The 23,190-nt window shown below is 39.8% G+C and overlaps 1 protein-coding gene across 1 annotated transcript in view; it reads left to right on the top strand.

Moving 5' to 3' along the window:
* Positions 1-273: 273 nt before the first annotated feature.
* PMFBP1 (polyamine modulated factor 1 binding protein 1) overlaps positions 274-23,190 on the top strand; it is a 119,127-nt gene continuing 96,210 nt past the window's right edge. The window contains exon 1 of the mRNA XM_079908019.1: positions 274-295. The gene's annotated coding sequence lies outside the window, so the exon portion shown is untranslated. The remainder of the gene's footprint in view (positions 296-23,190) is intronic.

Here is a 23,190-nt window from a genome sequence, read left to right as displayed (position 1 = left end):
ATTTATTCAGTGGGCTTTTTTTCTTCTGGAACTAATGAAAGCACACACTCACATACAATATGTATATATTTTTTTAACTTTGGAGAATGGATCCATAGAAAATGGTGCCCCCCATCTCCCACCTCCCTACACATTCATCTACTTCAAAATTTTTTAATTTCTTAATATATTTACAAAGGTCCTGGGGTCATATCTAAACTACTTATCTCGTCAACTTACAGATGAAGAAAACAAAGACCCAGCTGGGAGATGCTGAAGTGGAGGCGCCTCCTTTTGAGCCCAGGCTTTCAGAGAGGTAAACCACATACCTAATCCTTCCTAACAGATTCCAGAAAGAACACAGATGAAACTTCGCTTGATCTTTTTTTTTCTTACACATATTTAATACTTTGAGAGCTTATAACCAAAAAGCAGTATTTAAAGAAACAGCACAGGTCACTTTTATTATATACAGCACAGTTAGCAAGATACTACCTTGAGTAGCTGTTTAAAGGGATCACACTTCAAAAGGTAATTGACCTAAATTCTCCTTCCTCCTCTGCACTCCAGTGAGTCTTGCCCATGTGCAGCCCTCCCATGCATCTCACACATGCAAGAGATACAGTAGGGTCCTGGGAAGCATGAGAATCTAGGCCACTGTGATTAAAACTAATTCAAACATTATTTTAATGCCTGTGTTTAGTTTGCTAAGAATTTTCAACTTCAGTGGGCGCCTAAGGGCTGACAGCTCCACTCTGGAATGAATCAGAAGTTGATTTATAGAGAAGAACACTTTAAAGTGATTACACCTGCTCTGGTCCCATCTGGTTGGGGGATGATGAAATGGAGTTCTATGTCTCTGCTTTCAAAGTGTTTGTAATGATCTGATCATAAGCAACATTACAAAACACACATATCTGAAAGACGAAACTGTACCAGGAGCAGCCTAATGTTACCTAATTTCTTTTATTAATCCCACAAAGAACACTAGTGCAAGAACTCTTAGGGGGCGAGGGGGGGCATATGGTCACAAATTCAGTCACATTATTTGGTGATGTTCGCATTCCAAGGTCGTTTCATTGCTCTGCCCCCCATGTTGCATTTTAGCTTGTAAATTATCTGCTAGTAATAGTCTTAGGATAAGTGTGTAACTGGTTAATGTTTTTTACGACCTACGGGAACACCAGTTTAAAGTTTTAAATATCCAACATATTAACTGGTTGTAGAAATCCTATCAGCATCAACTAACCACTGTTCCAGACATTTTTGGAACAAAATGGAATCAACAAACATCTTTGGTACGTGATCTTTCTGGAGTGTTTTTGTGGCTTTCTCCCATTATTTTGGAAAATAATGTTGTTGCTATCATTTCAGAACACTTACAGAAGCAGACTTGGCATTGAAGTTCTGACTCATTTATAAAGCCATATGTTACAAATCACAGCTTTCTGTTTGGTACAAGGTGGATTACAGCAGATGTTAAGTTGGAAGATTTTTGTATTACCTGAGGTTGTCTGCTAGCAAAGAAAGGCATGGGGACAAATTTCTAACTAATATTCATATTTCTTATATGTGTCATTGTATTAGCAAGTATCCTCATTGTGTGTTCCTCAAACAAAACCATAGCCATCGCCCTTTAAATTATAAAATTAAACAGGATTTAAAAAGAGATATACACTAAGCCTTTGTTAAATAAAGAATGAAGAAGGCAAAAAAAAAAAAAGATGAGATAGGGAAATGGCTGGGGGAAGGAAACAAAATCAAGCTCCTTCGAGCCTAATATCATATGAATATGAGCAAAAACCCATAAGAAGTCACTTAACAATGAGGTCAAGAATGCTGAATAATTTAACATACCCTTGGATCTTGATTTGTGACTGTCCAAAACTAATATTTCACAAGCCACATTGCACCTTGTCACAGAGTCCTATTTCTCCCTCAAGATAATGCCCAAGTATTAATGGACCCAATTTGGTGGAAATCACCTAATTGGCTGCAGTCACTTCAACTGGAACGTGACATTTTGGATTGTTCTGTAGTCACAAGGATAAGTTAGAAGCTTGAGCAGCAGAATTGCTCTTCGTGATAATTGTAGCAGAAGCTTGTGTTATCACCGAAGCTTATTATTTTGCAAGTTGTACACTCAGCTTTTTGTAAAAATTGTACAGTAAGGAAAAATCCCTGAGGATGCTTCTTTTCTCTCCTGGTTCTTCTAACACCCCCAGAGGAGGATGACCAAACAAAATGCTATGTGATTGTGTTTAAGTGCACTTAACAACATACCACTTGATAAAATATCTTAGTACCATGAATTAAACAGTTCCTTAATTCTCTGTATTCTTTAGGTTTTGTGCTTATTCAGCTAACCAAATTACTGCTAGTGAATGACATCAATAAGGGCACTCTTTGTGTCTTAGGGAAATTGTGTACCTACCTCTCCATCGGACAGGTAAATGAGGAGTAAGAAGTCTGCTTCTTGCTAGCACTGTCATTGGCTTCCATTTTGTGCATAAGCATTGTGACTGTGAAAACAGTAAGCTTATTCCTGCACAGGTGAGGGCACCAAACAGTGGACATGTTTCTCTGATTAGTTTTTCTATAATGCTTTATAGTTTCAGGAGGACATATCTTCCCTCCTCCCTCTCTTCCTTCCTTCCTTCTATATTCATTGAGTAAATAAGATGATCCAGGCCCTGTGTTGGGCACTGAAGATACAAAGATAAATGAAACATAGTCTCTGTCCTCAAGGAGCTCCCTGGTTAATAAGGGGAGAAAGAAGAATAACCAATTACTTATAATCCTGTGCAATGAGTGCTCTAACTATATGTACTACAGAAAATGCTAAGAAGTCAGGAAGCCTTACAGAGAAGGTAATTCTGGGGCCAGAAAGATGAACAGATTTTTTTCAGTTGGAGAGTGGGGAGTGATGAGAGGGGATTGGTGAAATGATTGCCTCAGGCAGAAGGGACAGCAGGTGTTAAGGACATCAAGATGTGGAATATGTGGCAGGCGAGACCACATCAGAAAGGGATCATATGTGCCTTTGTGAAATAATAGAATATATGTATTCTATTATTTATTATAGAATTTATTATTTCATGTATATATATATATATATATGAAATATAGATAGATAGATAGGTAGATAGATCTGCCCCCAGTTCCGCTCCTAAATCCCTTGAAATTTCCTGGGTGATAGGAGTGTCTTTTATTCTAATGAGGTGACTCTTCGTGGGCTCATGGGTACCTTCAGGATGGGGGTTGGTCACCAGAAAGACTAAGCGGTGATTAGCAGCTTGGAACTTTTGGCCCCAGCCCCCATCCTCCAGGAAGGAGAGAGAGGCTGGAGATTGAGTTAATGATTGATCATGTATTATGTGATGAAGCCTCCATGAAAATCCCAAAAGTATGGGGTTCAAAGAGCTTCCGGGTCAGTGAACACATCTGTGTGCTGGGAAGATGGTGTATCCCAACTCCATGGGAACAGAAGCTCCTGTGCTCTGGGTCCCTTCCAGATCTCACCCTATGTATCTGTTCATCTGGTTGTTCATCTGTATTCGTCATCATATCCTTTATTATATAATAAACTAGTAAACGTGAGTTCTATGAGCTGTTCTAGCAAATAATTGGACCCGAAGATGGGGTCGTGGAAACCTCCAATTTGTAGCCAAGTCAGACAGAAGTTGTGAGTAACCTGGGGACCCTTGACTTGCAATTGGCATCTGAAATGGGGAGCAGTCTTTGGGGAATAAGCCCTTGACCTATGGGGCCTGTGCTAACTTTGGTTAGTATCCTAATTGAATTAAATTGTAGGACACCCAGCTGGCGTTAGAGAATTGTTTGGTGTGGAAAACCCACACATCTAGTGTCAGAAGGGTTTGAGAAGTGTTGTGAGTACAAGTAAAGGAAGACAGAAGAGTTTTCCTAGACAGTCTTGTCCAGGTGTCTAGACAAGTCAGCAAGCTTCTTTGAGCTTAGGAGATACACAGAGCCTATTTAACACTTCTCCATGCAGCAGTAATTGGACATTAATGCTATTAATGGGCTTTTAGCAACAGTCCATTACATATAGGGTTATATATTTTTCCTAGGCACTGGGTGCTATTAGCCAATGAAAGCTAATGTGACAACTGTAGCCTCCTCTATCAACCAATGAGCATCAGCGTATCACTCTGCAAACAGTCTTACCCAATGAGCGTTCTACCACACTGCCGGAGTTGAGTGTCTTTTGCAATGCTGATGTTTATTCTGCCATGATCTCTCTTTTTGCAATTTATTTTTGCTCTGAGAAGCAGTTTTGATCCATGTGGCTAACAAAAGGTGTGCAAGTGCTGGTGCTGGAGCAAAGAAATAAAGAGTATCATGCTGGGTGTTCAAATACAAGTGCAATAGCAGCTGCTCAAGTGAATTTCAAGGAAATGGTTGGAGAGAGAGAGTAACAATCAGCAGACAATTAGAGACCCTCGGCAGTCTGACTTTGGGAAGGGCACCATATAGAGCAGGGCATCTTGGGAAGGCTGCGCAAAACCTGGCTGCAGGGGCCTTGTGACCTCAGGGAAACTGGAGGGAACAAAATGGCCATTGTCAGCCATTGCCATGATATTCGGAACACCTCTTTTGTAGGGTCTACACTTTCATGACCTTGTGCAGTACTAATTCAGGTGGTACACCCCTTTCCTGAAATGAGTGCACCCCTGTGCAAAAAAGAGTAAATGGGGAATTCATGGCTTATTAAGGTGTACCTCTGGGGCCAGGCCATCTGGATTTCAAACTGAGCTCCACCAATGACCAGCTGTATCATCTTGGATATTGAACCTCACTGACCTCAGCTTCCCTATCTGTAAAATGGGAGTAACAACACTACCTACCAAACGAGGTTATTGTGAAAATAGAATAGTACTTGTAAAGTGCTTAGAATAGTGCCTGGCACATATTAAATGCTTGAAAATATTAACTATTATTATTACTGCTGTTATTGTTATTTAGTTTTCTGTCTGTAAAATGCAGAAAATTGACTAGATCCCTGAGGTGTCTCCCAGTTCTAACATTACCTGAATTTGCCAATCCCTTTCATCCTAGGAAAAAAACTGTCAACTCAGAGGTTTTGACTGCCCCCATCAAGGTCATATGGGGAGTAAAAAGTAAGATGCAAAACCAGAATTGGAACCCAGGTCGGCCAGCCCCTAATCATGTGCCTTTGTGCCCCTTGATGTACCAAAAGCTAACCAGAGTGTTACCCAGAGGGGCCAGAGGGGCCCCTCACTCTTTAACTTCCCCTTCCCAAGGAGTCACAGAAACTCAGCCACTCATTTGTTTTTGTTTTTTAACCCTTTCCATTCCTCTGCAAATCAAGATGGGAAGTGGCAAGCCTGGGGAGCAAAAGGGAATTTGTTGCCTTGGAAAATATACAACTAATGTTAGAATATTCCTCCCAGCATTTACAGCTCAAGCCCCTGCTGTTGGTCCCAGTGCCGTTAGGAGATTGATCATCCTTGCAGGGCAAGTAGTCCACTTTGCATCCAATGCTACAGTCAGTTTGCAGAAAAGACAGATCTTTGGATTTGGTCCTTTGTTTTAACTACCCTTTGCTTTTGTTTTATGTGGCTAGAATCCTAGCCATACTTGTTCCCCTTCTGCCACAATTATGGCCATTCTGCTCAGTAAAGACAGAGGAGAACAGGGAGAGAGATGAAGGGGGACATACTTACAGCAAACTGACCTATCCTCTAGTGTCAGTCTTGGTAAATTTTGCTTTTTTTTTCCTACACTTATGAAGCCTACTTACATGTAGAAGAGACTCTTGGCTCTCACTCCTGGGAATGAAGCTTTCCTCCTTTTTTTTTTTTTTTTTTTTTTTGCGGTACGCGGGTCTCTCACTGCTGTGGCCTCTCCCGTTGCGGAGCACAGGCTTGGGACGCGCAGGCTCAGCGGCCATGGCTCACGGCCCCAGCCGCTCCGCGGCACGTGGGATCTTCCCGGACCGGGGCACGAACCCGTGTCCCCTGCATCGGCAGGCGGACTCTCAACCACTGCGCCAACAGGGAAGCCCTCCTCTTTTGTTTATTCTCTCTATTTTTCCTTGTCTCTGTCCACTTAAATATTAGAATAATCATTACCCTTTTAACAGCTAAAATATCTGGGCAGATTTTTTTAAATAAGTATTTTTCGTTTGCCTGAACTGATTTTATCAGAGGAGGTTAATGTGATCATTTTAATTTGCAAAATTTCTTCCTCTTTTTGCTTCTTCCACACTGGATTCTGAGCACACATTTAATAATTTGTGATGGTTTGTATTTCAGCATCAGCTGGATATGCAGAATAGGCTCTTAACAGTCTCAGAATTTGATTATGACCAAGGAACCACTATTCTATAAACACTGAAAATTGGAAATTATCTCTAGAGCTGCTTGTTAACGAAGTCGAAGGCTAACCTTTAGGGCTCATTAAAATTCCACTGATGAAAACTCTCTCACATGTCTCTCTTTCATGAATCCATCCCTGTTACGAGTGCTGGTATGTGGAAATTGGTTTGGGTCCTCCCCTTTTGCCCTCCCCTTTAATCTCTTGGTCAGGTTTAGGTTGAGGTTTTTAAAGCTTATAGGTTTCTCTTTCTCCCTATTCAAAGTATGTGTTGTGAATCCAAACAAATTCAAACGGGTCTCAGCATGTGTCACTGTTTCTAAACCCCTCTGACCAGGCAGTCCTGCTGAATCTGCCTTCCTCCATAGGGAAAGGAATGAAGTCACCTAAGGGTAATTAAGAGGGGGAAAAGAAGGATATGTTTTCTGTACCTGACAGTAGAAATAAAGTATACAGGCAGGGGAGATAATGACAAACCTCCAAGTAGAGTGTACGAGTGGTGGAATGCAATGAGTTGTTTTAATGAATTTATTTTTTAAATGACAGTCGGTTAAAATACAGATTCTTATCAAGAGATCCCTGCACGGTTACAGCAGCCACTGTCCTGTCCTGCTGATGAATAAGACCTTCTAAATCATCCCAAAGTGCTGTAGCATCCATGTGCAAAAGAGCATTTGAATTCACTTGGTACATCTCTGTAAAGGAAGGATGCCATTGATGGCATATAGCATCACTATGAGTATCGCTAAACAGATGGAAAATAATTGTGTATGGAATTTGTGTTTTAATCGCATTAATGTATTTGGCAGGGAGATCCACCTAAGTACACAATTCAAAGCCTGCCTTTGATCTGGGCCCCTTAGGGGCATTTTCCATGACTGATAAACTGCTCCTCTGAGTTCATAGGCAAATGATAAAAAGAAAAAAGAAGAAGAAGAAAGCCAGGCACCAGCCTCCCATTTGAGCATTTTGTCTCCTTGGAGAATCAGACAAGCTAGCCAGGCTTGCAGTCATGCTGACGACTCAGCACACATCTCACCCAGTTATACACCCATACAGGGCTCAGTATGAATGCCCTCATCTCTCACCTCCCCCTTCTCCAGTTCCCTCCTCTCCCTTGCACACAAACGCACACACATGCTTGATGCAAAGAATACATGTGCTCTGTATTTTCAAAGATTCCTATTGCCTTTTGTATGAGCCAGTTTAGATGCTTATAAAGTATTTATCAATAATAGCCCTTTTACGCGTTTTCCCCCCTTACCCGTCACACATTTCTTGGTTAGCACTATAATGTGACGTGATAGAAATCAAAAGCTTTCCTTTTAATGAAAATGAATGTTCTAATTATGAAATATTTTGTCTTCTAAATATTCAGCAGTAAATTAGGCTGAGTGCAGCCATAGGCAAAAGCAAACCCTGTTATCTTGTCAATCTCCCTCTTAGCAAGCCCCCCAAAACAGAATCTAGTGTCGAAAATTTCATAGCTACTGAAAGAAAAGGTTCTATGGATTCCCATTTCGGAAGTACAATCCCCATCTTTCATCCTCTTGAGGAAGTTGATCAGATACTTCCCTCCCTTTAGAATAAAGAGATCTGAGGAGGTTTTAAATTCTTAGATGGATTTTTTTGTTTGTTTGTTTGGTGGATTTTTCCCTCTCATTCTTTCTCCTCTACAGAACACAACTAGTAAATGATTGGATCTTTGACAGAACAAAGGTATTTTTGATGGGCTCTGTAATCTAGTGCGCTAATGCGCCCAGTCCCCTCATTGTCTTGCTGTCTGATCCCATCCCTTCTGCCAGACAGTCACTGCAGGATGAGTCACTTTTAATGTCTGATAATCAAGGTGAATTTTCAAAAAGCTGCCATTTTGGAATTATGCACTATATCACAGTGTCAGGGACAAGAGGAGGAGGAAGGGTGAAGGAAAGGCTAAGATAGACACCTACTGCCCATTCGGAGAACTGCAGGACACAGCCAGCACTGTGCCAGACAAGATGTGTCTGGGGGGTCTAAGTCGATCAAGGCATCCATAATGAGGAGACTATGTTAATTATAAATTAAAAATAACTTCTACGATAATGAAGATTATATGCACAGGAGAAAAACACCTTAGTTAAAACAGACCGGAGGGATGGAATTAAGCAGCAGCCATTTGGGGGTATGGATTCTGTGGACCAATATAATGTGGTCCATTAAATAACCTAATACAAACTTACATTGGAAAAAGAATAGAAGTGAATTGTGGCTGTCTCCGTGGATGCTGTATTGTCTGCCATCCTTATTTAAAGCAACATCAGCTGAGGGAGTTTACCTAACAGATGAATACAGCCTCCCTTCAACTAGGGAGACAGGATATTTCTGGAATCACTTAAAGGACTGAAACCTTTCTTCCCCCATGAAATGTCAAGGGAGATATCGGAAACCCCCGGTAAACAAAAGCCAATCAAATATTCTTGCAAGACTTGGACTATTCAAATATATGTTGGTCATTGTCTTCTCTAAGGTAATTAACTAAACCCATTGTTACGTTTTGTGGCTCTGGATTTTTTTTCATTGTTGGCATTGTATTAAATGGTAGGGTAGTTGAAGGAAAATGATATGAGAATAGCTTGCTACTTCTGTTGGTTATTCAGATAAGTGAACACCTATAAATAGAACTAGGATGTTTTGACTAGGGAAATGCTGTCCTCATTACAGCTGGGAGATGCTGGGGCGATTTAAAGCTGAAGCTTCAAAGCCTGGTCCTGCTTTATAAAAGCACGAAGGTTTTCATGGCTGTTTCAGTGGCCATCAGAATCTGCAGGTGCTTCATCTGTCCTGGAGGAGGGAGGGAATGACATTTCTGAGAATGCTTCATCATTCTCATCATGTAAGCATGATGAATGCTTACATATTTCCTCTGACAGAGGTATTTAAATACCTGCATATCTTCTTCAACACAAGTTATATTTAGATTTTTATATTTAGATTTATATTTATATTTATATTTAGATTTTTATACCTTGTTATTCTCTACCAAAGTTAACTAGTCCATTCTCTCCGCACTCTCCACTCCCACCTTCACCACTATTATACACACGCGTATACACACACACACACACACACACACAATACTTAACAGCTGCAAAATAAGCAGAGAAAAGGAAATATTTTACTACCGTACTACTGTTCTCATGTATATAAAAGAAGATTAGACATATGGAGAATATTTGAGATGGAAATGACCCCTTGAAGATCTTTTGGTACAACCCTAATTCTACTAAAACAATAGAGAAATGACTTGTCCTAGGACACTCACCCAGAGGGTGGCAGATGCCAGGCTAGCATCCAGGTGTCCAGCTAGCCGGCTGGCATGCTTTTAATGGCAGCATGCTCTCTTCCCATTAAAAGAATCAGGTTCCTGCAGCTTGGCTAAACAGTGATTAATGCACAGATGTCACAATGAAAAAAAGAAAAACCTGAGGAAGAGATAAGAATCATATACATTTTCAACCATGATACATAGGAATAAAATGGAGAATGGTATAAAATGAAGAAAAGCAAAATATTAATAGAACATCTATCTAACAAAACGATCTGCCTAGTCAGGAATTCTATTAGAAGGCAGAACTGTCCTTTGAGGGAAATAGTAGAGACATTTGGAACTAGCCAAGAAAGCAAATGCTGCTTGCAAAAGTCACACTGCTTTATTTCTCTCTGTTTTCATCTGAAATATTAGAATAATTCAGTCATATATGAGCATGGATTCTAACTGTAGTCATTGAGATTCTGCCTAGGCTCTGTAAATTAGTGACACAGCTGGAACTAGGACTAAACCAGCATTTCCTTCTCTGCTAGAATTTAGATCCTTAGAGGATACAATCCTGCCTTGCTCTCTGAGAAAAGGTCTACCTGATATGACCTGATAGGTATTTTTGCAGCTATAATTTCCTTTTTGTTATATTCTGTCTCTTGCTAGACTAATCTCTGTCTGAAACGTTCTGCACATTTTTATTAAAATATCTCCCTGGTGCATGAGGACCCTGAGGTCCTAAGCATGAAACCCTTGCATCCTCGAGTACATCCCCTATTTTAGTGTGAAACCTGATGGATTTTCTTCACAAACACAGTGACAACAAGGACATTCTTGGAGGCACTAGATAATATAATGATAAATCAGACATTATTATAAACCAGAACAGGTCCTCCCAAATATCTCTGCTTTTCCTTTAAAAGGACCTCAAGAAAGGCTGCACTAAGAATTTAAAAGGAGAGAGAAAATTTATATCAATTGAGAATGTGTTTTAGCGTGATAGAGAATCTTTGGTAGCTAAAGGGAGGATCAAAATGTCAGGTATTGTGTTAAAAATGTTAACAAATAAGATGGAGGATGGTAATATGATGGTCAACAGACAATGAAAGTGTTTTAAAAAAAACAAACTGTGATTCCTTCAAGTATCAAAACAAGTGGGCTTTCCTAGTCTCTCTGATCCTACTTTTTGCTTCTGGGGGAGAAAAAATTGAAGAACATACATCTGGCTGGTGGGGTAAACACAGAAACATGCTGTGTATGTTTGCTCTGGACACCTATCAGGAGTATTAAAGGGACTTCTGTGTCAATGTCTTGTTAGGAATAGGGAACATTTGGGGCTGAATAATCCTTTGTTGGGGGTAGCGAGTAGAGGCAAGAAGGGAGCTGTCTTGTGTGTTTTATGTTTAGCACCACCCCTGGCCTATACCCACTAGAGGCCAGTAACACCCACCCACCCCCACCCCCAGTTCTGACAGCTAAAATGTCTTCAGACATTGCCAAATGTCCGTTGCTTGAAAACCACTGGAGTAGAGGGAATGGTTCTCATTTTGGAAAATAGGCTCAGTTGTCCAATGTTTTGGAGACAGTCTACTTATACATTAAGGCCCATGTTTCTGACGATATGTTCAAAACAGAGCAGTCACCTCATGGTCCCTGATGTTGCCCATGGATTGACTGATGGTTGGTTCTCCCACAGAACTCAGAGCTCAAGATACCTCTAGTCAGGGGCTTCCCTGGTGGCGCAGTGGTTGAGAGTCCGCCTGCCAATGCAGGGGACACGGGTTCGTGCCCCGGTCCGGGAAGATCCCACATGCTACGGAGCGGCTGGGCCCATGAGCCATGGACGCTGAGCCTGCGCATCCGGAGCCCGTGCTCCACAACGGGAGAGGCCACAACAGTGAGAGGCCCGCGTACCACAAAAATAATAATAATAATAAAAGATACCTCTAGTCAAATCTAGAGGGATGCGTGTCTCCAAAAAATTGAGCAATTGGTTATTGACGTATAGAGTTGACAAGAATCAAATAGGTACAAAGCCAACTACGTTTTTGAAAGAGATATGATGTCAAAAAAATTTTTTGAAAGTAATCAAAGACCTGAATAAATGGTCATGGATTGGAAGATTTCTTTTTCCACGTCTTTATTGGAGTATAACTGCTTTACAATGGTGTGTTAGTTTCTGCTTTAGGATTGGAAGATTTCATTTAACACTGCAACACTTCCCAAAAAGCCACCACCATATTTTTTTTTCATAAATTTACTTATTTATTTTTGGCTGCGTTGGGTCTTCATTGCTGCACCACAGGCTTTCTCTAGTTGTGGTGAGCGGGGGCTACTCATCGCGGTGCGCAGGCTTCTCATTGTGGTGGCTTCTCTTGTTGTGGAGCACAGGCTCTAGGCGTGTGGGCTTCAGTAGTTGTGGCACGCAGGCTCAGTAGTAGTGGCTTGTGGGCTCTAGAATGCAGGCTCAGTAGTTGTGGCACATGGGCTTAGTTGCTCCGCGGCATGTGGGATCTTCCCGGACCAGGGCTCGAACCCGTGTCCCCTACACTGGCAGGCAGATTCTTAACCACTGCACCACCAGGGAAGTCCTAGATATTTTTCAATATGACCATTTGAGACAAAAAATGACATTGAAGCCCCCAGTCTTCTATAGAAAGCAGGCTAAGCCACACTAAGAAGCACATTTTTCAATGTCCTTTTCAGATGTGGCCAAGGAGGAAAAAGGGGGAAAAGGGACCCCTCAGAGCCATGGAGAACAATGAACTGGGAAGCTCCCCCAGGCAACAGAACAAGAGCCCAATCAAAACAGTCCCTACCCCTAAGGCAACCCTTACCATGTCACCCCACAAGGATTTCAGAATTGCTGTGAATCAGTGACTATTGCATGATTTCCACTTTCCCTTTCTAAATGGGAGTATTTATTATAGTTACCCTATCCCTCTACCACCACTATATGTTGGGCATGTCGGGTGCAAGTATTAGCTTATTAGTTTATAAGTGAATGGATCAAGAGGAGCCATGTGACATCCGGTGCTCTGAGTTTGAAATGTGATTGAATAAGACTTTGGGGTGTCTTTTATAAAGAAGAGGTGAAAGTATTTTGCATATAAAATAGGGGAGAAAATATTTGTCACTGAAAGAACAGACTGAGGCAGATTTTATTATTCTCAATTATTGGCTGCCCTTCTCTACAAAATGATTATACATACCACTCGTTTTCATTTGATTTTCAGCACCTATCTGTATGGGTGACTGTCTTTGATATTAGGCTTGACTATAAGACTTTCTTTTGCCAATGAAATGTGGGTAGAAGTAATGTGTACAACTTCCCAGCAGAAGATTAGCCATGTTATTATGGTTCAATCATCACTTCTTTTTCTCCATGTCCAGCTGAAAACATTGAATGGGCACCACCAAATCAATTCAGAGATTTCAGCAGAAAGAAAGATAGCCATGATCTTGGTTAGGTCTTAGATGTGAGTCTTTTTAAAATAATCAACCTTGTTTCTCAAAGCATTTCTCAATTTTATCTTTTGCTGGTTGGAAATGAAAAGTAGTTGCATTTTTCAATCTCATTTACAAATTAGCAAGTTCTTTCCTGAGCACTGTCATTCTTGTATTACCTAGTCAAATGTAGAAAATTGAAACTAAGGTACACTAGTAATATTCTGTTTCTTATCCTCTATACCTAAATCCAGAGCCAATTAGGTAGATGACCTACCTTCCTGAAAGCCAAACTTAAGCAATGCAATTTTTAAATTCAAAAACAGAGAAATATCTGAAAAAGCATTTGACAAAATCCAACACCATTTCATGATAAGAACACTCAATAAGCTAGAATCAAAAGGAAAATTCTTCAATCTGAAAAAGGGCATTTACAAAACCCCAAAGCTAGTATCATAGTTAGTGGTGAAAGACTAAATGCTTTCCCCCTCAGATCAGGAACAAGACAGGGGTGTCTGCTCTCACCACTTCTAATCATATTGTACTAGAGGTTCTAGTCAGAGCAATTAGACAAGAAAAAGAAAAGCCATCTAGGTTGGAAAGTAAATCTATCTTTACTTTCAGATGATATGATCTTGTATATAGAAAATCCTAGGCAATCCACAAAAAAAGCAACTATTACAACTATTGCAGGATACAAGATCAAGATACAAAAAATAAATTGTATTGCTATACACTAGCAATGAAAAATCCAAAAAATGAAACTATGGAAAAAATTTTATTTATAATAGTATTAAAAAGATACTTGGGGATAAACCCCTGAAGGTTTAAGCTAAGTAGAGCTCATTCTTTTCATCCATTATTATTTGCAGTTTTGTAGAGCTCATTCTTTTCATCCACTATTATTTGCATTTTGTTAGGTGTACCAGGTTCAGGGATAGGGGTGTTGATATGTGTACATATAGTTTTGGGTGGAGGGTAATTATCCTAATGAAGGTATTTTAACCTATGTCCTTACAAGTGGGAGATTTATATGCACCCTTAATTGAAGGTGAATTAGACCTTAGGTTTCCCTTTAGCAACTTCTAGTAATGATTTACCTTAACATTTTGGGAGTCACTTTACCAATATAAATAGCTTTGTACCCTTTTATATTTTCTTACATGATTCTACATGATAGAGTTAATCACTCTGTCATCCGTACAGCATCCGTACCTTGTATAGATTCCTATTTCTGCATGTCTCCTACCATTTTGTAATTATTTGTATACATGTCAGCCTCTGACACCAGACCATGAAAACAAAGACAGCATTTTTTTTTATACTTTTTTTTACATCTTTATTAGAGTATAATTGCTCTACAATGGTGTGTTAGTTTCTGCTTTATAACAAAGTGAATCAGTTATACATATACATATGTTCCCATATCTCTTCGCTCTTGAGTCTCCCTCCCTCCCACCCTCCCTATCCCACCCCTCCAGGCGGTCACAAAGCACCGAGCTGATCTCCCTGTGCTATGTGGCTGCTTCCCACTAGCTATCTACCTTACGTTTGGTAGTGTATATATGTCCATGCCTCTCTCTCGCTTTGTCACAGCTTACCCTTCCCCCTCCCCATATCCTCAAGTCCGTTCTCTAGTAGGTCTGTGTCTTTATTCCTGTCTTACCCCTAGGTTCTTCATGACATTTTTTTTTCTTAAATTCCATATATATGTGTTAGCATACGGTATTTGTCTTTCTCTCTCTTTTTTTTAACATCTTTATTGGAGTATAATTGCTTTACAATGGTGTGTTAGTTTCTGCTTTATAACAAAGTGAATCAGTTATACATATTCATATGTTCCCATATCTCTTCCCTCTTGCTCTTTCTCACTTACTTCACTCTGTATGACAGACTCTAGGTCTATCCACCTCATTACAAATAGTTCAATTTTGTTTCTTTTTATGGCTGATAATATTCCATTGTATATATGTGCCACATCTTCTTTATCCATTCATCCAATGATGGACACTTAGGTTGTTTCCATCTCCGGGCTATTGTAAATAGAGCTGCAATGAACATTTTGGTACATGACTCTTTTTGAATTATGGTTTTCTCAGGGTATATGCCCAGTAGTGGGATTGCTGGGCCATATGGTAGTTCTATTTGTAGTTTTTTAAGGAACCTCCATACTGTTCTCCATAGTGGCTGAACCAATTCACATTCCCACCAGCAGTGCAAGAGTGTTCCCTTTTCTCCACACCCTCTCCAGCATTTATTGTTTCTAGATTTTTTGATGATGGCCATTCTGACTGGTGTGAGATGATATCTTATTGTAGTTTTGATTTGCATTTCTCTAATGATTAATGATGTTGAGCATTCTTTCATGTGTTTGTTGGCAGTCTGTATATATTCTTTGGAGAAATGTCTATTAGGTCTTCTGCCCATTTTTGGATTGGGTTGTTTGGTTTTTTGTTATTGAGCTGCTTATAAATTTTGGAGATTAATAAGACCGCATTTTATTAACTTTGCATCCCCAATACATAGAACATGTTGAATGTGTGCTTGCCATTCTGAACTCCCACTTCCATGGGACTTCAGTTTTTCACCTGCTTGAAGGCTACCTCCCTGAAATCTTCTTTCCTCCAAACTCTGAATGTCAGTCCCCTCAAAGTACAGGTTGATATATAAATTAATACATATCCTCTTTATGCATTATATTCATTTCCTTATTTCTAAAGTTACCAGTAACCATCATTTCACCATTGGCCATAATGTGAAACAGCCCATGAGAGTCACATTAAATGTGTCTTCTAATGGGGTTTCAAGCCACAGTATGAGAATAGCTTATCTGTGAACAATATTTTAAAGGTAAGAAATAAAAATTCATCAATATTTCTTAGCCCTTTTAACAATAAAACAATAGTAGATCTGAGAAGCTGAGATCTTCCATCTACTGTTTAAGCACAGACTATGCATGTCTTTTCAGAGAGAGACAGCTGCCCTTGTATTTAGAATAAGGACAACAAGAAGCCTGCTTATAGCTCATGCTTGATGAATATTTATTGTTCAGTACAGGCTAAAGAAACCTGCCCTGTAACTAGTGGTTCTGTCACTGTGACTATCAAATCAGACATCATGATAATTGATTGAGATTTGGGTGGGATAGAGGGACATTCTTAATGGTTGACTGACTGAAAAATCCATCACTAAACAATACAGTCAACATTACAGTCACAGCTTATATATTTCTGGTGAGAGTTTTTAATCCACCCAGGCATTGTTTTTCTAGAGGTTGACTTGAAGCTCACTGGCTTGATAGGTATTTTCGCATAAATATCATGTCAACTTGACCTGACCAGAGATGGAAGTTTTCCAAGACCCAAACAGCCAAAATGTTTTAGATCTGAAAGAAAGATAACACGAACATTAATTAACAGATTAGTGTCTTCCCAAGAGTATATCTTTGTGAGAAAAGTCTCTGTCATTTATCTTGAATAAATCCTTTAAAACAGTGCTACTCAAAGTATGGTCCATAGACCAGTACCAGAGAAATGTTTGTTACTGGTTCATGATGAGATAAATAATACAAAAATTAAGAATAAACATTTAGAAAATTTTATAGCAGCTTGACAGAGTAGTTTTATGTCTGAGTAATATAGTCATAAAAAACAGGCATGGTATTTTGTATTTCTTTTATATTTCATTTTTCTAGTATTCATTTTACTGTGTTTTATAAAAGTATGAGTCTATGATGATTTGGATATTTTTAAAAACTGTTCTTTACCATGGATAGTTTGGGAAACACTCATTAAAATACTATGTCTCATTTCTGCTAGCTTACTAGTCTTATTTGCTTTATTCTACTTTCCAGACTTCATTACATTTTGTAGTCATTGCCATTTTCTCTGAACATGCTAAACTTAAGACAGTTTTCTCTCTTTAACTTGGAGGCAGTAGGTGTGTTATAGGCTCACGGTTTAAAGCCCTTAGTATTTGGAGGTTTGTTGTGGTCATAACGCTGAGGAAGCCCCCTACGAGTCCCTTTAACAATGTATTTATCATTTGGGGGGTAGAAAATTTGTTCCTGTTGGTTGTGACTTTGGCTCCTGGAATTATCAAGCTATAACAGGCTTTAGTAAATGATCCTTTCCCTGCCACATTCACAAAAACCATGTGACCCCTGCAACACTGGAGAAGTTCATCTTAATCCACCATGCCCTTCCAGCGTTACCAGCCTCCACATCATCTCTGCACAATCCAATATATGTCGGTTCTCCATGAGTATTATTTCAAGTGAACTGATATATCGTTCATTGTTATATTTCATTTGATTCTTGTGCTGAGCAGTCAACCTGTCTCCAGAAGAACTATGTTTAACTGATTATGTCTTAACCTATGACATCATATTTTTTAAAGAACATGATTTGAAGACATTGATATCTATTTCCGTTTACAGCTCCTTTTCATCCAGATTGATTATATGCTCATGAAAGGGATGTGAGTGATGGAGTGGAGAGAGCAAGACCAGAATCAGGGAGACCGGCTAGAAGGTTACTGCAATAATCCAGGCAAGAAAAATAATGAGGGGCTGATCCAGGACAGTGACAGTGGTAATGGAGAAGAAAGGATGAGCATGAGAAATATTTAGGCATCAGGACAAGAGGATTTGGTGTCTAATTAGATGTAGAGACTGAGAATGAGAAAAAAATTGAACCCCAGTTTTTGGCTTGGGGTAACTAAGTGGAGGGTAATGAGATAGGAAGATACGAGGAAGAACAAGTTTGAAGAAATATGGGGAGAGAGGAGGTGACAGGTTCAGCTTGGAGCATACTGAGTCCAGCAGCGTGACATCCAGGCAGTTGGATATACAAGTCTGAAACTCAGGAGAGAAGTCTGGGCTACAGATTTGAAGTCATGGATCTATAAGTAATTAAAACCATGGAGTTGAATGAGAACATAGAAATGTGTAACATTTTAAAGTGTCTTTCAACCATTTCAATTTATTCAATTTCCCCTTAAAATTTAAGATTATAATTATGGTTTTTCTATCTTCCGTGTGATAAAATAGGGTAAACCAATTATATCCTAATAGTTTACATATGGGCATTATGGGATTCAATGAAAGGCAAAGCTAATCAAAGAGATCAGTTGAAATACTTACTAAACTTGGAACTCTACCCATCTCCTGGTGTAGTCCAGATTATCCAACTCCCCGTCATCCAGCTCTCCTCATTAAAAATTAGTAAAAACATACCAATGGGGGCTTCCCTGGTGGCGCAGTGGTTGAGAGTCCGCCTGCCGATGCAGGGGACATGGGTTCGTACCCCGGTCCGGGAAGATCCCACATGCAGCGGAGCGGCTGGGCCCGTGAGCCATGGCCGCTGAGCCTGCGCGTCCAGAGCCTGTGCTCCGCAATGGGAGAGGCCACAACAGTGAGAAGCCCGCGTACCGCAAAAACAAAAAAAAAAACAAAAAAAAACACACACAAATGTATGTATTAGGATTTTATGTGTCAGCCCATTTGATTCAATTTAATCATCACGTGACCCCCTAAGAGATATCAGTAAACTCATTTACAGATGAGAACATGAGCTTAGAGATATTACATGGATAGAAAATGGCTAAAGTCACCATACTTTAGCATTGTGAATCTCCTGCCATCTGGTAACATGGGCTATTGGAAAGCAACATTATTTAGTGCCCCACTCTGCACTGGTTACTCCAAATGCTGGTACCTCTGTCTGCCTCAATCAAATCAGGCACCAAATTGACTTCTTTAGCTATACCCCCAAATACAAATAGGAGATACTAACGGACACAGGAGAGAGACTTGTGTTTCAAATGTATGTCTTACCACTTTTTTGCAATAAATCTTACCAAAAGTGCTTCAAGAGGCCTGGAAATATTCATCCCTCTTCACCCAGTAACCCTGCTTATACAAAATATCCTAAAGAAATAACCAGAGAGGCACCCCCAAATTTATTCATAACAAATAATTTTAGTGAGTATCTACCAGTCCCAGACACTGTGTTGAGAACTGGGAATACAGCTGTTAATAAGGCATAGTCTCTGTCTTCCAGGAGCTCACAGTCCAGAGCATCAGGAGGAAGTGGTACCCACAATGATAGAGAACTTGGATGGGTATCATGGGAATACGGAAGAGGAGAATCTCACCAACCTGGGGCAGAGAAGCCTTCCTGGAGGAAGTGGTGTTTAGGCTGAGTTGATCATAGGTGTTAGCCTGAGGAAAATGGAAGGCAAGGACATCCCAGACAGAAGCAACAACATAAGCAAAATGGTTAGGGAAAAAAAACTCCATCAGGGTCTTTCAGGAATGGACAGTTTGGTGATGTCATACACTGTGTTCTGGGGCCTCACTTTTACTCTGTAGGTCAGAGATTCTCCCAGTGTGTCCAGAGCAACCCTAGTGTTCCTCAGAAGCTTCAGGGACCTTTTTCAACAGGGAGGTGGGGTGGGGCTGGGAATTGGTCCAGGCTCTGAACGCCACCACTAGTTCCCTAGGAAGTTTTACTTAAGATATTTAAAAGAAGGGTTCCACTGCTGAAAAGAAAGTTTGGAAATATTTGATGAGGAGTTGTGGAAAATCTTTAAGCAAGAGAGTGACCAGAACAGATATACATTTCAGGTGGATTACGTTGGTGGCTATGGAGAGGATACCTCTCTCAGTATTTATATATAACTAGAAACAATCTAAATGTCCAATAATGAGTGCGATAAAATAATAGCGATAATAAATAGCTACCATTTATTGAATGCTTACTGTGTGCAGGCACAATGCTAAGTGCATGTATACTCTATACCATTTAACCTTGATAGAAATCACATGAGGTGAATATTATCGATATTTTACAGATGTGAGAACTGAGGCTTAATGAGGATAAGTAACTGGTTTTGCATCACCCAACTATTAATGTGTGGGGTTGGAGTTCCAATCTGTCTGACTCATAAGGGCATGCCATTCTGCTTCCTGAGTATGATAAATCCACATGGAGGAATGTTATTCAACCCTTTAAAATCATGCTTTCAAAGACTTTAAAAAGTTAAAAGTCTTTAAACTTAGTTACCCCAAATTCTATTATCTATAGGATAATGTCAAATAAAAAAACTCAAGTACAAAATAATATAGAATTATTCCAATTTTATTAAACATATGAAAGTGTTCAAAATATTTATCCCTGAGTGTTTGAACTGTAGGTAATTTTAATTTTTGTTCTTATATTTTCCTTCCAAATTGTCTAGAATGAGCATGTTTCTTTTATCATTGGAAGCATAACTAAAAGTTATATATATTTTTTAAAAAACTTATTCAAGGTGAATTGCTGTCATCACTCATTCTCACCCTAGACACAAGAGGAAGGATCAGTTAGTTCTTTAACACATCTTTTAGAACAACAATGCAAACTATCATATGTGCAGAATGTAAGGGAAACTGGTCTATGCTAATTACTAGTCATATAACCTTGAAGTTAAATTCTCTGGATCTCAGTTTCTTTGCCTAGGAAATGAGGAAGTTAAGCTAAATAGTCTTTACAATTCCTAAAAACACTAAATTTCATACTTTTTTTTAGTACAAGTGAAATCAGATGGGGGCATAAAAGAAATATATTAAACTCTTCTTGCTTTAGTTAACATTTCCATGGGCATTTAGCGTGGGTTCTTTGACTGGGTCTTGGCTATCTGGTAATATAATAATATGCTCAGATGCATTCACCATCTGAGCACCACTCTGTGCTTTCAAACATTTTTCTCATCTCAACTAACACCTTTCAAGGTGAGCATTATTATCCCTATTTTTGCTGATGTAGATCAAGGAGTTAAGAACCTCACAAAAGGTCTCTCATGATATGTTTTGGCCAGATTCAAGCCTAAATGCTTCTTTGTGAACTCCTAGAATTTTGTTCATTCAGACATGGAATTATTTGTTTGCTTATTTGTTTGTTTTATCATTTCAACTGCCTACTGTATTGGTTATGAAAAACACAATTCCTGTCCTCAAATATTTTGTATTCTAAAAGAGAGACAAGGTTCTTTTAAAGAAACAACCCTGATATTAAAATTAAGAATGATATGTAATGGGGACAAATGGAGGCTTTCGACAATGTCTCTGTATCCTTTAGTGAGAAGCAAACAAAAGGACATTATTATAAAATTGCAAATGGGGGCAGAAACAGTCACTTGTGATTAGTGTCAGGGTCATTTTAATGAAAACTAACCCCAGAAATGCTTGACTAAGCAGAGGAAACCAAGGCATCATTTGGATCCTGACAGAACCAGGGCAGTTAAATCTTTCCTACCTGCATATGAGCTTAAGAGACTAAATCAGTCCAAAGCCACTGGCCATGCTAATTGCTCTAATTACTATTGCAGGAAATACTAGATAATACCTATGAAATATAAAAGATAACCATAGCCCAAAATAATCTTGTAAACAAAGAATTCCCAGAGGAATACACAGACAGTGCTCACAAAGCCTGGACCAGCCCAGTTGGATAATAAAGCATAAAAACATGTAGTTTGACAGAGAGGATGGATTCCATAGCATAGGCTGTAGTCTCCTGCAGGGGATGACCCTGTTCAGTGAAAACACAGCACTGACAGGAAGAAATTGGGCAGGGCATTTCAGAGAGTCATTACTGGTAGCTTAGAGACACTTTGGCCCCTGAAGATTCCTTCTGCGTGTGTGTGTGTGTGTGTGTGTGTGTGTGTGTGTGTGTGCATGTGCACACATGCACATGTAGCCTCAGGTAAAGGAACAAAATGTGGTAATTTGTTCATCTGCAGCCCAGCCTTATTTTGTGAAATGTGACTACTCATCTAGCATTTACGGGCCATGTGAAGAGGATTATATCCAACTAAGAGTTTCCAGGATTTTGTGAGGGGCTGTCCGACTTCTTAAATTCCCTGCTGTCCTGAGATGAAAGAGTGAGCCAAGGTAGTAAGCTTGATCTCAGAGAGTAAGTGAAAACAAGGTGTTTTGTGCATGAGAAGCACTGATTTACCATCTGTACGTCATTCGGTGCGTGGAGAAGAGTGTGCGGTTTATCATTGCTCCTCCAGTAGGTTATCTTCTAGGTAAAGAAGTAACTACTGTGAAGTGCTCTAGTTCTTTGAGGAATGTTGATATGTGGATAAAGTGGGATGGATAAAAGAGCACTGGACCAGAAGTGGGGAGTTGGCCTCAGCTCTACCACTATGGCTCACAAGTAAATTATTCTACAGGTGCCATTAATTCTCCATTATCAAGAGCAGAATTACATGCTTATTTGCATAAGTAACCCAGAACAAATGAAATAATATTTCAAAGCACTTAAATTTCACTGTAAGTAAAGTATAACTAGGAGCCCTTTTATGGAGCCCTATGTGCAACGTGCAGGTTCTGTGGGAGACTCAAACAAGATATGGTTCATAACTTTAGGAAGCTTGGAATCTAGTGAGGTGACAGACCAATGCACATACTGCAACCAGTTGAGGAGTAAAAGACATTGAGATCGCTGTAGAAAGTTTACTCAGTCATTCAGCAAGTATTGAAAGGCACTGTGCACACTCTAAAAGTAAATTACTTCTCTCTGAGGTTGGGGGAGGCAAAGTCATATAGCTTAATGGAAATGAGCATTTGGACTGGACATTGAATAAAAGGTTAAAATGTCTTAGCCAGAAGTGAATTGAGACAAGTGTGACAAAGGTAGTGGGGGAGTGAAAGGCATGGGAAATATACAGGGTGTGTTTGGGAAACAGTGAGTGGTCTGGTTGCGCAAAAGTCAAAAATGTGTAATTAGGAAAGGAGAAAGCAGTGAGAGATATGCCTGAAAAAATAACTTGTGGCTATATCCAAGGTGACCAAGTTGAGAAGCTTGAACTTCATTCTGTAGCCATCATACGCTTGTATCTATGCTATAGGACAATATGTTTGTCAGTGGAGTAAAGCAGGAGACTGGAGGAGAAGGGGACTCAGTAGAAGATTTTTGCAAGGGCTCATACAAAAGATAGGCAAGGGCTTCCCTGGTGGCGCAGTGGTTGAGAGTCCGCCTGCTGATGCAGGGGACACAGGTTCGTGCCCCGGTCCGGGCAGATCCCACATGCCGCGGAGCGGCTGGGCCCGTGAG

Source organism: Stenella coeruleoalba, assembly GCF_951394435.1.
Source record: "Stenella coeruleoalba genome assembly, chromosome: 20".
Lineage (NCBI taxonomy): Eukaryota > Metazoa > Chordata > Mammalia > Artiodactyla > Delphinidae > Stenella > Stenella coeruleoalba.
Note: the sequence above shows the minus strand (reverse complement) of the source record. Positions and strands in the feature narration are given on the sequence as shown.